At 45.2% G+C, this 15,431-nt stretch overlaps 1 protein-coding gene across 3 annotated transcripts in view; it reads left to right on the forward strand.

The window, feature by feature from the left end:
* Nucleotides 1-15,431, forward strand: part of snx16 (sorting nexin 16) — a 53,468-nt gene that overhangs the window by 11,893 nt on the left and 26,144 nt on the right. The gene's annotated exons all lie outside the window — the stretch shown is intronic.

Consider the following 15,431-nt stretch of genomic DNA (forward strand, 5'->3'; position numbering starts at 1 on the left):
TCTCAGCTCCACACAATCTAGGACAAAGCAGCCTGCTGATTGGCACTCCATCCACCACCTTCAACATTCACTCACTCCACCGCTGCCGCACGGTGGCAGCAGTGTCTACCATCTACAAGATGCACTGCAGTCATTCACCAAGGCTGCTTCGACAACACCTTCCAAACCAGGGACCTCTACCACCTAGAAAGACATGGGCAACAGATGCATGGGAACACAACCACCTCCAAGTTCCCCTCCAAGCCACACATCATCCAGACTTGGAACTATATTGCTATTCCTTCGCAGTCGCTGGGTCAAAATCCTGGACCTCGCTTCCTGACTGCACTGTTGGTGTACCTACACCACATGGACTTCAGCAGTTCAAGAAGGCAGCTCACCACCACCTTCTTGAGGGCAATTAGGGATGGACAATAAATGCTGGCCTAACCAGTGACACCCACATCCCGTGAAAGAGTGAAAAAAAAATTGAAGTGACAATCAAAAATGTGGTCTCATTGTAGGTAAGGCAAGGAAATTGTTTAATATGAATTTCAGCTTCATGTCCAAGGGAAAGGTATAAATGTGAAATATTTGTAACTTTGTTCAAATGTGGGATCTCAGTCTATTTGTTTGTGTAGGTTTAGTGTCATTTTCACCTTCTGGAGGTAAAGGGCTGGTTGAAGGCAGGTGAGAAGCTGTGATGAAGTTTCCACAGACTGCCAAGGGATAATGAAGTGGGGACCATGGCTACAGTATGACCCAGAAGTGACGCAGGATTGGTGTTATTACCAAGACATTTGCTATTTTTGATGGAGGAGCGAGAGAGAAACCAAGGAGGAGGAATGTTTTCCTTTGTCTTTCTTGAACTTTGTGACTTACACTGCCATTAAACATGAAAAAAAACAGTAATCACAGTTATCTTTTTCTGTTGTTGCATCTATCAGGATTCAATCAGATGTATAGGTTACCGAATCAGATGCTTGGACTACTACTTTTAACAGGCTGGTGGGTGTTCGGGAGGTGGTGGGTGGAAGGAAGAAGTATCTATATACCATGGCCAACATGCTCCAATAAAATATGTAACTGCTTCAGAACATATTGTAACCACTGTGTAAAAAGAAAACATGCTGCTGTCTGTAGAGCCATTCAGAAATGGAACTTGTTAATGTCTGATCAAAATGTCACAATTCAAGAACTGGTATTTAATTAAATTCAACTTTAGAATCATAGGGCAGTATTTTATTTAGGTGGTGCCGCTCTCTGCCACTGGCTGAAGAGCCAACGAGAGCCCCACGCCGCCACTTTTTGGCAAGGCCTGCTGCATCACATGCCAATCAGGCACTTAACTGGACAGTAGCGGGCCTTCCCCGGGATTAAGGACCCCGTGGCGGAAGTTCCACCTGCTGAGAGCTGCTGACCAATCATAGGCCGGTAGCCGATGGGCCTGTTTCAGTGCTGCATCTCCAAATAAATAAGCTTTTGTACTGAGCAGCGCCATTGCAGAGATGGTGGCTGCTGCCGGTAGTGCATCACAGAATAATACACTACAGAAGAGGCCCTTCGGCCCATCGAGTCTGCACCGATGCATTAAAGATACCTGACCAGTCTACCTAATCCCATTTGCCAGCACTTGGCCCATAGCCTTGAATGTTATGACGTGCCCAGTGCTCATCCAGGTACTTTTTAAAGGATGTGAGGCAACCTGCCTCCACCACCCTCCCAGGCAGGGCATTCCAGACCGTCACCACCCTCTGGGTAAAAAAGTTCTTCCTCAAATCCCCCTTAAACCTCCTGCCCCTCATCTTAAACTTGTGTCCCCTCGTAACAGCTGCTCCCTATCCACCCTGTCCATGCCCCTCATAATCTTGTACGCCTCGATCAGGTCACCCCTCAGTCTTCTCTGCTCCAGCAAAAACAACCCAAGCCTATCCAACCTCTCTTCATAGCTTAAATGTTCCATCCCAGGCACCATCCTGGTGAAAGGCCTCTGCACCCCCTCCAGTGCAATCACATCCTTCCTATAATGTGGTGACCAGAATTGCACACAGTACTCCAGCTGTGGCCTTACCAAAGTTCTGTCCAACTCCAACATGACCTCCCTGCTTTTGTAATCTATGCCTCAATTGATTAAGGCAAGTGTCCCATATGCCTTTTTCACCACCCTATTAACCTGCCCTTCTGCCTTCAGAGATCTATAGACAAACATGCCAAGGTCCCTTTGTTCCTTGGCATTTCCCAGTGTTGGGCCACTTATTGAATACTTCCGTGTCACATTACTCCTTCCAAAGTGTATCACCTCACACTTTTCAGGGTTAAATTCCATCTGCCACTTTTCTGCCCATTTGACCATCCCATCTATATCTTCCTGTAACCCAAGACACTCAACCTCACTGTTAACCACTCTGCCAATCTTTGTGTCATCCGCGAACTTACTGATCCTACCCCCCACATAGTCATCTATGTCATTTATATAAATGATGAACAATAGGGGGTCCAGCACAGATCCCTGTGGTACGCCACTGGACACTGGCTTCCAGTCACTAAAACATCCGTCTGTCAGCACTCTTTGTCTCCTACAGCTAAGCCAATTTTGAATCCACCTCATCAAGTTACCTTGTATCCCATGTGCGTTTGCTTTCTTGATAAGTCTCCCATGTGGGAGTTTGTCAAAGGCTTTGCTGAAATCCAGGTAAACTACATCAACTGCACTACCCTCATCTACACACCTGGTCACATGCTCAAAAAATTCAATCAAATTTGTTAGGCATGACCTCCCTCTGACAAAGCCATGCTGACTATTCCTAATCAAATTTTGCCTTTCCAAGTGGAGATAGATTCTCTCTTTCAGAATTTTCTCCAATAGTTTCCCTGCCACTGACGTGAGACTCACTGGTCTATAGTTCCCTGGCTTATCTCTACAACCTTTCTTAAATAGTGGGACCACATTAGCCGTTCTCCAGTCCTCTGGCACCTCCCCTGTGGCCAGACAGGATTTAAAAATCAGGGTCAGAGCCCCTGCAATCTCCACCCTTGCCTCCCACAGCATCCTGGGACACAAATTGTCCGGACCTGGAGATTTGTCTACTTTTAAGCCTGCCAAAACCTCCGATACCTTGTCGCTCCCTGTGACAATTTGCTCAAGAACCTCACAGTCTGTCTCTCTGAGTTCCATACCTACATCCTCATTCTCTTGGGTGAAGACAGATGTGAAGTATTCATTCAACACCTTACCAATGTCCTCTGGCTCCACCCACAAATTTCCCCCTTGGTCCCTAATGGGTCCTACTCTTTCCCTGGTTATCCTCTTCCCATTGATATACTTATAGAATATCTTGGGATTTTCCCTACTTTTACCAGCCAGAGCTTTCTCATATCCCCGCTTTGCTCTCCTAATTGCTTTCTTAAGCTCCATCCTACACTTTCTGTATTCCACTGATGCTTCCGTTGATTTGCTCTCCTTGTATTTGCTAAAAGCCTCTCTTTTCCTTCTCATCATACCCTGAATGTTTCTGGTCATCCATGGTTCTCTGGGCTTGTTGCTCCTACCTATTACCCTAGAGGGAACATGTTGGGCCTGTACCCTCCCCATTTCCTTTTTGAATGCCCCCCCCTCTTCTGTATATTTCCCGACAAGTAACTCTTTCCTGTCTACCTTGGCCAGATCCTGCCTTATTTTACTAAAATTCGCTCTCCCCCAATCCAAAACCTTTTTTTGCAACTTGTCTATTTCTTTCTCCATAACAAGCTTAAATTGTACCATGTTGTGGTCGCTATCAACAAAATGCTCCCCCACCAACATATCAACCACCTGTCCGGCTTCATTCCCCAGAATTAGGTCCAGCACTGCACCCTCCCTAGTTGGATCCTCTACATATTAAGCTAAAAAGTTCTCCTGTATACATTTTAAGAACTCCACTCCATCTAAGCCCTTAACACGATGACTGTCCCAATTAATGTTGGGAAAGTTGAAATCACCTAATATAATTACCCTATTATTTTTACACACCTCTGCAAATTGCGCACATATTTGCTCCTCAATTTCCCGCTGACTGTCTGTGGGTCGATAACAAACACCCAGCAATGTGGCTGTCCCTTTTTTATGCCTAAACTCTACCCATAAAGCTTCATTTGATGCCCCCTCCAAGATATCATCTCTCCTTACTGCAGTAACTGACTCCTTAACTAATATTGCAATGCCCCCTCCTCTTTTACCCCCTCCTCTGTCTTGCCTGAAGATTCTATGTCCCGGGATATTGACCTGCCAATCCTGCCCCTCCCTCAACCATGTCTCCGTGATGGCTACTATATCGCAATTCCACATGTCAATCATTGCCCTTAACTCATCCGTTTTACCTGTAATACTCCTGGCATTAAAGTAGAGGCCATTCATCCTGGTCTTACTGCCTTGAAACTTACTTCCGCTGTATTCCCTCTGACTTGTTTGCTTTCCTGTGTTTAGTTGTGTCCCTATTCTGCTAGGAGTCTGCGTTCTTACCCCCCCCCGCCCCCCCTGCCAAATTACTTTAAACTCCACCCAACAGCACTAGCAAACCCGCCAGCAATGATGTTAGTCCTCCTCTGGTTCAGATGTAGACCGTCCCTCTTGTACAGGTCCCACCTTCCCCAGAAACGGTCCCAGTGATCCAGGAATCTAAAACCCTCCCTCCTGCGCCAACTCTTAAGCCACGCATTCATCTGTGCTATTCTGCTATTTCTATACTCGCTAGCATGTGGCACTGGGAGTAATTCAGAGATTACAACCCGAGAGGTCCTGCTATTTAGTCTGCTGCCTAACTCCCTGAATTTTTGATGCAAGACCTCATCCCTCTTTCTACATATGTCATTGGTACCAACATGTACCATGACCTCTGCCTTATCACTCTTCCCCCCCCCCCCCCCCTTTCAGGATGCCCTGCAGCCGTTCAGGACATTCTCCCTGGCACCAGGGAGGCAACACACCATCCTGGAGTCACGATGGCCACAGTAGTGCCTATCTGTTCCCCTGACTATAGAATCCCCTATTACTATTGCTCTTTCTTTCCCCCTTCCTGTGCAGACAGGCTGCTCGTGGTGCCAGAAGCTTGGCTCTGTCCGCACTCCCGGGAGGAACCAGCCTGATCAGCCTCCAAAATGGAATACCGATTTGCATGTGGGACCCCAGGGGACTCCTGAACTACCTGCCTGATTCTCTTGGACTGCCTGGTGGTCACCCACTCCCTTCCTTCCTCAAGTCCCTTCAGCTGCGGTGTGACCACCTCTCTATACGTGCTATCCACGATGCTGTCAGACTCGCGGATGCTCCACAGTGTTTCCTCACCTGAGGCTGAGAATTGGCGAGGGACCCAGGCCACGGGTGAGTCATGGTGGAAGGGAGTTTGCAGGGTGGGAGTCATGAGGGAGTGCAGCGAGTCAGCAACAAGGGCAGGGTGTTGGCTTGCAACAGGCACCCCCCTCCACCCCAACAACCCCAGGAGCTGGCAAGCAACCCACACGGGCTTGTTTGTTGTGCTCCCGGTGTATCGAGAGGCCCACCCGCCACTGGGCTAATACTGCCGGCAGCAGGATGAGGTCCTTCATTGGGCATTAATTACCCACTTCAGGCCTCAGTTGGCAGTGGACTTAATTGGGTTGGAGGCAGGACGATGGCGGGGTCCTCACCCACCACCATCCCTCCTGATTAAATGCTCTCCTCGCCTTCAAACTCACTGCGGGGGCGAGCATAAAATCCAGCTCATAATGGTTCTGGAGTCAATAGTATATGTTGAGGCACTAGTTCATTGTCCTGCACAGTGGGGGTAAATGGACAAATTTGGCAATCTGTTTGCATTTGACATGCATGTTACAGTTGACAACTGTACTTTTGGATTAAGCTTAATTAATTTGGGATTTTTTTTCTGTGAGGTTTGCATTATTATAATGTCTGTGAACATTATGAACCATTTTTGAGGCTGGATACTTGATCACCTTGACAAGTACCCTGCAGATATGTATTGTGACTACTACAAAACTGTCATGCAAACATGGTGGGCTCAAAGCTTGTCCTAAAGATCATGCTGGTATTCAGTGCTTGATTTCTGAGTTTCATAACTTATGGGTAGGTGACAGTGGTGATGGCATGTTGGTCTGGTAAATGTTCTATGTGCCTGGCATTGCATTTACAGCTGTTCTGTAATTCCCCCTGTATATTCTATATTTACAGCTGTTCTGTAATTCCCCCTGTATATTCTATATTTCTCTGCAAGTAGTGACCTATTAAACTTGTCAGTTTTCTGGAATATATGCCAGAATTTTATGTCCTAGTAGTGGCCCCGCCCACCGGCTAAAAGGTCAGGGGAAGAGCCCGCCTTTGCCAGGCCTGGAAGTCATGCAGTGATCTTGCATGGTCCAGGCCCTTAATTGGCTATGGTCGAGGCTTCTACCCCTCTGGAGCAGGCGGTCTTGCCTCCAAGAGCTGCCGGTAAGTCAGAGGTTCGGCAGCTCCTCAGTCCCAGTAGCACCACCGTAAGTGGCGGCCACTGCTGTTTCTGCACCCAGCGTGAGGAATTCCAGCCATAGACTGTGATCTCAGAAAATTAGTCTTGAGTTTCTAAGTATAGAAATACTGAGTTTTTAAAAAGCCATTGTAACTAGATCTTACAATTGTGAACCCCAGTCTAAGGTGACGCAAGAAATCTGGCGAAAGTATGGGTGGGATTGCATTCAATTGCAATTGTCTGTATACAATCAAATAATTCTCCATTGTTCCTGATTTTGACTCGCATGTAGTCTAGCTATTTGAGTGAGTTACCAGACAGCCTCTAGCAAAAAGCTTCAATATCGGGACAGGAGGACTCATTTTAAACAGGCAAAAACATTTGTCTTATTCAGAATGAAAGTTAAAGATCTTTTTATAAAAGCAAAATACTGCGGATGCTGGAAATCTTTAATAAAAACAAGAAATGCTGGAACCACTCAGCAGGTCTGGCAGCATCTGTGAAAAGAGAAGCAGAGTTAACGTTTCGGGTCGGTGACCCTTCTTCGGAACCGGTTCCGAAGAAGGTGTCACCGACCTGAAACGTTAACTCTGCTTCTCTTTTCACAGATGCTGCCAGACCTGCTGAGTGGTTCCAGCATTTCTTGTTTTTATTAAAGATCTTTTTGTTGTCCGAGGTTCAGCTAGCTGAGACCACAATGAGGCGCATCGAACAGGAAGTTTCACAGGTTACATTCCCTGGCCTATTCTATTTCTGCTGAACTTGGCCAAGGCAACAGTAGAGATGCTGCATTTGACCATTTTTTAATTTGAGGGGTTCCCACAGTTCCTGTTCCAGATCATCTGTTAATTCTTTCTGAAATTTGTTTGGCTGGATCGAGGCTGAGGACCGGATTGAGCTTGGTTATATTGTCATACGATCATATCACCAGCTGACACTCTTACAAATGAATAGAAACCAATTTCTGCAGAATGGAACCCATAGAAATCACAAGTCAGCACATTTAGGCGTGTGGGTAGGAGACCATTGCTAGAAAATATTGGGGGCACAGAACCTTTGTAGGCTTTCTTTCCTTGGAGTTTCCTATAAGTAAAAAGGAATATGTCCGAAACATTTGTTTATAAGGACAATGATGAATTGTTTGGCTTTAAAATATATCCTTGTGGACTTCTGCAAAAGACTTGCATGAACATTAGATTCAGTGTAGTGGGAGAAGTATAATCTTGGAGCAATCAGCTACAGTCAGGGAATCACTTATCTCATTGATCATCCTTTGAGTACTTTGTGTGCTCAACAACCCAATCACTGCAGAAATAATTCATAGAATAAGAACGTAACAAATAGGAGCAGGGGTAGACCATACAGCCCCTTGAGCCTGCTCCACTATTCAATACGATCATGCCTGATCTCAAATCCCTGAGATGTTTCAGATCACTTAGCAATTTGGACACCAATTTTTTTGAAATCTCTGATTAGATGAAGCATGGAGTTAGCCAAGTGTATTGTTTATCCTTTCTCTGTAAGCAACCGTCAAACCTAAAAAAATTATCATGCAGGCCCCCACCCGTCAAGCATGAGGAGCATTAATTTTGCCACATGAACATTGATTTTTAAACTGTTACTGGAGTAAAGAAAGAACTTGCTTTTTAAAAGAAAGCAGCACCCAGACCACTGACTGGAAACATATTTGCATATTTACAGACAGTGCTTCAAAGGGGCAAAAGACCATGCCCTGACACATTCAGTCCATAATGGACTTTTGATTACTAGACGTTGAGGGTGGAGGAGCTCGCATTCCAGGTTGAGTGCTAAGATGACCGAATACACAAATGGACGTGGTCTCACCCCCTAGTCACATGACTAACCTGCTGGGCAACCTGAGTTTTTTGAATTTGAACTTGCCACAGAGAACTTGAACTGAGAACACTCCTGACTCCTGGATTGAGAACATCTCTTTCTCACAGAACTGAAAAACACTGAAGACATATGAACCCCAAGAGGGAAAAGTTTCCTACAGTGAACAAGGTTTAAGAAGAATACTGGGCCCCAACGAAAAGTAAGATCTACCTACAAGAAAGGACTACAGCAAGCTCAAATCACAGTAACAAAAACCCCTCTTCAGAGATTGCCTCAGACCTCTTCACTTTATTTTTCTTCTCTTTTCTGTCCCTATTTGCATGTGTATATCGCGTGTGCATGCTAGCATGGGCGTGTCGTGTAGGCGCTAACTGAATTAAGAGTTTAAATTTTGATAAATTTCACTTTTCTTTAAACCTAAGAAGGCCTGTTTGTTCTCATTTCTTTGCCTTATAATTGGAAAGCGGTGAACAAGGATTCACCAAGTGGGAGCTTTAAACACGGTGTGTTAAAAATTAAACCCCTATTACAGTAAGGCCAGGTGAAGGCTGAAAGAGACTCCTAGACACCTGTCTCATCTGGTCATAACAGATGTTTGGGTGCTAATGTCCGGAATGTTACCCACAGACAAATGAGAGAAATTGGAAGTGGGAAGTCAAATTGTTCCCAATCAAAAAGAAAGAGCAAGATTAATACAGGTTTTCTTTTGGTTGTGTGTGATTGATTACTAACATGTCTGCAACTGAAGCTAGTAGTTCTCCAAGCCAGGTGAAGTATCTTGGGATAAGTTAAAAGCACTGTCTATGGAGGAGTTGAGGAAAATGGCTGAGCAGTGTGGGATCACTGAACCGTGGCATGGCTAGGAAGTCTGAACTCCTAAGGCTACTGGCCAACCATTTTTCCCTTGAATCTGAAGAAGCTAAAGCAGTGTTAGAAGCAGAATCAGACAGAGTACTGTTAGCAAAGATACAATTGGAACAGAGGAAACTTGAGTTAGAGGAAAGAGAAAAAGAGAGAGGCAGGAGATCGAGAAAGAAAGAGCCTTCCAGAAGGAACGTGAAGATAATGAAAGACAGGAGAGAGGGAAAGAAGCTTCCAGAAAGAATGCGAAGAAAGAGAATTGATGCGGCTTAACTAGGGGGCAGCAGAGTAGCCCGAGTGAAAGCATAGCCAGTATGGAGGAGCATAATTCTGGGCTGGGTACAAAACTGCTAAAACTCATTCAACTAATCCCAAAATTTAATAAGGAAGATATGGATGTGTTTTTTGTGTCTTTTGAGAAACTGGCAAGACAGCTAAAATAGCCTGCCAGGTGAAAGTTGATCAAATTATGAACTGACCAAAAATGCTATCCTCGGGGCATGTGAATTAGTACCTGAAGCCACCCGTCAAAAGTTCAGAACGCTCAAAAAGCAAGCAAATCAAACTTACCTGGAGTTTCAAAGAAGTAAGCAGCTGGCTTTTGACCGGTGGCTGATGGATCTAAAAATACAGCTCAACAATGAGACTCTCAGAGAAGTAATTCTGTTAGAGAAATTTAAAAACTCTCTCCCTCTCTCAATAAAGACCCCTGTAGAGGAGTAGCTGGGTCAGGGAGCCTGGCAAGCGGCCGTTCTGGCCAGTGAGTTTACCTTAATTTATAAGTCGGTTTCTCAGGGGAAAACCTTTCCTAATCACCCCCACAAGTTTGAAAAGGACAAAGGGTGGGAAGGTGATAGAAGCCCAAGCAGTCCTGGGAGAGAAAGGAAAGCAGGAGAGACAAGGGGCCCTCTTCCAATCAAAAAGGAAGGTGCTGTGCGCAAGAGTGAGACCCGGAGACCTGTGTATTTCCATTGTAATAAGGCAGGGCATTTAAAAGCTGACTGCTGGAAATTAAAGGGAAAACTGGTAGGGTTAATGAAAGGCCTGCAGAACAAGCTGTGGCTTTCACTGCAGTAAGAGTGCAACACGGGAAGCTTACTGCAGCCCGTGCAGGAAAAGTTAATAGGATTCCTGAAGGTTATCAGGGTTTTGTATTTGAAGGGAAAGTTCCCTATCTCCCTCGTGAGGCAAGCAAGCCCACAGTGATTCTCAGGGACACGGGCCACTAGATCCCTTTTACTGGGAAAAGGCCTGACCTTTCCCCCAGAGACTGCAATGAACACCAAAATGGTGGTGAGTGGTATTGGAGGGCAGTGTATGCCTGTACCTGTACACCGGGTGCACCTGGAGTGCGGCCTAGTTTCAGGACTGGTGACTGTAGGGATTGTCCTTAGTTTGCCTGGCGTTTGATTGGCGTTGACCTCCTCGGTAATGATCTGGCGGGGGTGAAGGTGGTAGCCCCGCAGTAGTGAAAGAAAGATCACAGGAGGTCAGAGAGACAGGGCCTTGGCAGGAGATGGTTCCCTGCAGTTTCCCTGAATGTGTAGTGGATCAGGCCATGATCAAACCAGCTCCCCCAGAGGAGACCGTATTGGCACTGCAGGCAGATGACCAGGTCTGTCTGTCTGAGACTTTCTTTGGAAAGTTAGAGACCCAGGGAATGAATTAAATGGATTTTCCCTAGCTGTGGCTCAGTGAGCCAACCCTGTATTGCAAGAGTTAGCACAGGCTACCCAATCTGAAAGTGAAGCAGAAGGGTTTGCTGACTGCTACTATTTAAAGAATGAGGTACTGATGAGGAAATGGAGTCCTCCTCCCAGGAGTGGACATAGTTCACCAGTTAGTGGTGCCACAGAGTTACCGGGGAGAAATATTAAGAAGGGCCCACGACTACAGTAGCTGTGCATGCCGGTATACGAAGGACCAAAGCCACATAACACAGTGGTTTGACTGACCAAAACTCCACAAAGATGTGGTAGAGTACTGCAGGAGTTGTCACATGTGCCAGGTTGAGGGGAAATCCCAACCTACAGTGAAACCTGCACCCCTAAATCCTGTATCAGTGTTAGGGGGACCCTCCAGCAGAGGGCTGGTGAACTGTAAGGGACTCCTGCCGAGAACAAAAGGGGACAGGCAGGCACACGACTGGCAAAGGTTTGGAAAGAGAAAGGGAAAAAGTGACCAAGAGGGCCAGTTAAAGGAAGACCAGGAGGAATCTTGGATGAAAACCCCTACTGTCCAGTCACCCAACCCCGAAAAATGTGAAAAGTTAGACTCCACATCCTCTTGTGTAAATGCAGACTCTGGAAGCACCCCACCAGAGTTGCTAACAGCATTTACAGAAACCTGCAGAGATAAAGAGAGACCTCTAGGGGGCACAGAAACAATGAGGGTGACGCCTCCCCTCGTCAAATTGCCGGAGGAGAGTGCAGTCAAGTCTGCACACATACCTGCAGGCAGGAATGTCTCAGAGAACAAAGGGGTGAATAACCAAGAATGCTTCCCCACACTCAGAGAAAACGGGAACCACCCATCCCATGAAATCAAAAGCCTTTGCATGACTCAGCAAAGTACTGAGAGTTCAGGATCGACCTGCCCACCACTAACTCTCCGAGAAAAAACATTACCTCAGCCGGGACCAAGACCCTAGGCAAACAGAAGAAAAGCTTCCCCAAAGAATCAAATGGTTACTGGGATGCCAAAAAGGGAAATTAAAGCAGCACTGGCACCCAGAAAAGACAACTTTAATAGGCTTTAAGATTGATGAATGAGTGGAAATGAATGAGAGAAATGCATGGTTTTTCTTTCTGTATCTTATGTTTCTCTAAAACCTTTTAATGAAACTTTTTTTTCAAATCCGATTTCATTCCCCTGGGTGTGGAGGAGTCATGCAGGCCCCCACCTACCAAGAATGAGGCACATTAATTTCACCACATGAAAATTGATTTTTAAACTGTTACTGGAGTAAAGAAAGAACTTCTTTTTTAAAAGAAAGCAACACCAGACCCTTGATTGGAAACACATTTGCATATTTACAGATAGTGCTTAAAAGGGACAAAAGACCATGCCCTGACGCATTCAATCAACAGTGGACTTTTGATTACTAGACGTTGAGGGTGGAGGAGTTTGCATTCCAGGTTGACCACTGAGATGACCGAATACACAAACGGACGTGGTCTCACCCCCTAGTCACATGACTAACCTGCTCGGCAACCTGAGTTTTTTGAATTTGAACTTGCCTCAGAGAATTTAAACTGAACGCTCCTGACTCCTGGATTGAGAACATCTCTTTCTCACAGAACTGAAAACCACTGAAGACATATGAACCCCAAGAGAGAAAAGTCTCCTACAGTGAACAAGGTTTAAGAAGAATACTGGGCCCCAGTGAAAAGTAAGATCTACCTGCAAGAAAGGACTATAGCGAGCTCAAAGTGCAGTAACAAAAACCCTCTTCAGAGATTGCCTCAGACCTCTCCACTTTATTTTTCTTCTCTTTCCTGTCCGTTTGCATGTGTGTATCGCGTGTGCATGTTAGCATGGGCGCGTTGTGTAGGTGTTAACCGAATTAAGAGTTTAAGTTTTAATAAATTTCACTTTTTTTCTTTGAACCTAAGAAAGCCTGTTTGTGCTCATTTCTTTGCCTTATAATTGGAAAGCGGTGAACAAGGATTCACCAAGGGGGAGCTTTAGACATGGTGTGATAAAAATTGAAACCCTGTTACAGTAAGACCAGATGAAGGCTGAAAGAGATCCCTCGACACCTTTTCTCATCTGGCCGTAACAAAATGCATTGGGATCGAAATGGCAAATTTAGAAAAAAAATAACCTCCAGCAGAGAAGGTTAAAAGAAGATTTGGTAGAAGCGTTCAAAAATGGCTCAAATTTGATGGAGTAAATGAGAAATTTGTTTCCAGTGACACGGGTTGGTAACCAGGCACAGATTTAAGCTAAAATAAAAACAAAAACAGAAAATGCTGGAAATATTCAGTCTGGCAGCATCTGTGGAGAGAGACACAGTTAACGTTTCAGGGTGATGACCTTTCATCAGAACTGGCAAAGGTTAGAAATGTGATGGGTTTTGAGCAAGTGAAATGGTGGGGGAGGGTGTAGAAGAACAAAACTGAAGGTCTGTCGGGGCAGGGGAGATTAAATGACAAAGATGTCATGGAGCAAAAGGCAAAGGGAGTAATAATAGTTGGAGTAAGTGAGTAGTAGTTGTGCAGAGAGAGTGTCAATGACAGAATAATGAACAGCTCTGACTGAAAGCAAAAACATGAAGAACAAGTTTAAGACTGACGCACAGTTTTTAAAAAAAAATCAAAATGGGAGCGGGTCTGAAATTGTTGAACTGATTGTCTAGTTCAGAAGGCTGTAGAGTGCCTAATCGGAAGATGAGGTGCAGTTCCTCGAGCTTGCAGTGAGCTTCACTGGAACATTGCAGGCCGAGGACAGAAATGTGGGCCTGAGAGCAAGGTGGTGAATTAAAATGACAAGCAACCAGAAGCTCAGGATCATGCTTGCGGACTGAGCGGTGGTGTTCCGCAAAGCAGTCACTCAATCCATGTTTGGTCTCCCCAATGTAGAGGATATCGCATTGTGACCAATAAATACAGTTTACTAAATTGAAAGAAGTACAAGCAAATCAGTACTTCACCTGGAAGGAGTGTTTGAGGCCTTGGATGGTGAGGAGAGAGGAGGTAAAAGGGCATGTTTTACACTCCTGCGATTGCATGGGAAGGGGACAAGGTATCAGGGGTGATGGAAAAGTGGGCCTGGGTGTCACAGAGGGAACGGTCCCTTCGGAATGCTGACGGGAGCAGTGAGCGGGAGATGTGTTTGGTGGCATCATGCTTGGAGGTAGTGGAAATGGCAGAGGATGATCCTTTGCATGTGGAGGCTGGTGAGATGGAAAGTGAGGACAAAGGGAACCCTATCTCAGTTCTGGGAGGGAGGGCAGAAGTGCGGGAAATGGGTCAGACTCGGTCGAGGGCCCTGTCAACTGCAGTGGTTGAGGGGTGGGGCGCGGCTGGGGACTAGTTTGGAATCCTCGGTTGAGGAAAAAGGAAGACATATCAAGCGCTGTTGTGGAAGGTTGCATCAGCAGAACAGATGCGATGGAGAATGGGACGGAGTCCTTACAGGAGGCAGGGTATGAGTAAGTGGAGTTGAGGCAGTTTTGGGAGTCAATGGGCTTATAATGAATATTAGTAGACAGCCTATCCCCAGAAATGGAGAGACAGAAGTCAAGGGAAGGAAGGGAAGTATTGGAGATGGATCATGTGAAGGTAAGAGAAGGGTGATTTAAGCTAATTGAGAAAAAGAACCAGAGGCAAGCATTGTTTTACACTGAGAGTTGTTGTGATCTGGAATGCACTGCCTGAAAGGGTGGAAGCAGATTTGGTAGTAACATTCAAAAGAGAATTAGACAAATACTTGGAAGAAAAAACAGTTACAGGAGTATGGGCAAAGAGTAGGGGAGTGGGACTAATTGAATAGCTCTACCAAAGAGACACAGAATTGATGAGCTGAATGGCAACCTGCTATATCAGTGATTCTATGATAATTAGGTGATATGGCCCCATGGCATGTATTTGATTTGATGAGGCATTATGATGAATATGTTTTTCTTAATTCTATTTGTAAGAAAAGTAGCATGTTGGTATAATCTAGTGTATGTAAAGTGCAATGCATAACATTTGGGTGGGGAATAATGAGATGTTTTGGGCTTCGGAAGTTTTGCATACAAAAATATTATAGCAATCTGAGCATGTAACATGGCCCTAAAGTAAAATCAATGATCTGTCCAACTTTATCAAATGCATTTACAAAATTTAGAGGTTTGTGATGGTCTTTAGTACAACTCTAGGTTTTGTTGATTTGGTCATTTCAACATGTGTATTTGAAATGAGTGAAGACAGAAGGCATATTTTGAAATGAGCTTTTTTCAGTGCAAATTTTTTTTTGCCTGCTTCTCCGAGGCTGCAGCTTTATGGCTCCATAGTTTGTGATCTTTGAGTAGTTCATTTCACCTTAGGCAATAAGTAAACAGGCTATTTGAAGAAGGGGAAGGCGTCCGATCTGGAGTCTGTTGCCCAAAATCCAGATGTGCACTTTTAGCGCAGGAACTCTTGTTCAGTTCCTTACCTGCTGTGTTTCTCCAGTTTAGATCAGAACAAAGCACATACAAGAGATTGAAAAACATTTCTTCGAAGTGAAGTTCTGTTTCCCTCCTTAATTCAGCTATAGTTTTCACTGAGT

Source organism: Heterodontus francisci, chromosome 5 (genome assembly GCF_036365525.1).
Source record: "Heterodontus francisci isolate sHetFra1 chromosome 5, sHetFra1.hap1, whole genome shotgun sequence".
Taxonomy (NCBI): domain Eukaryota; kingdom Metazoa; phylum Chordata; class Chondrichthyes; order Heterodontiformes; family Heterodontidae; genus Heterodontus; species Heterodontus francisci.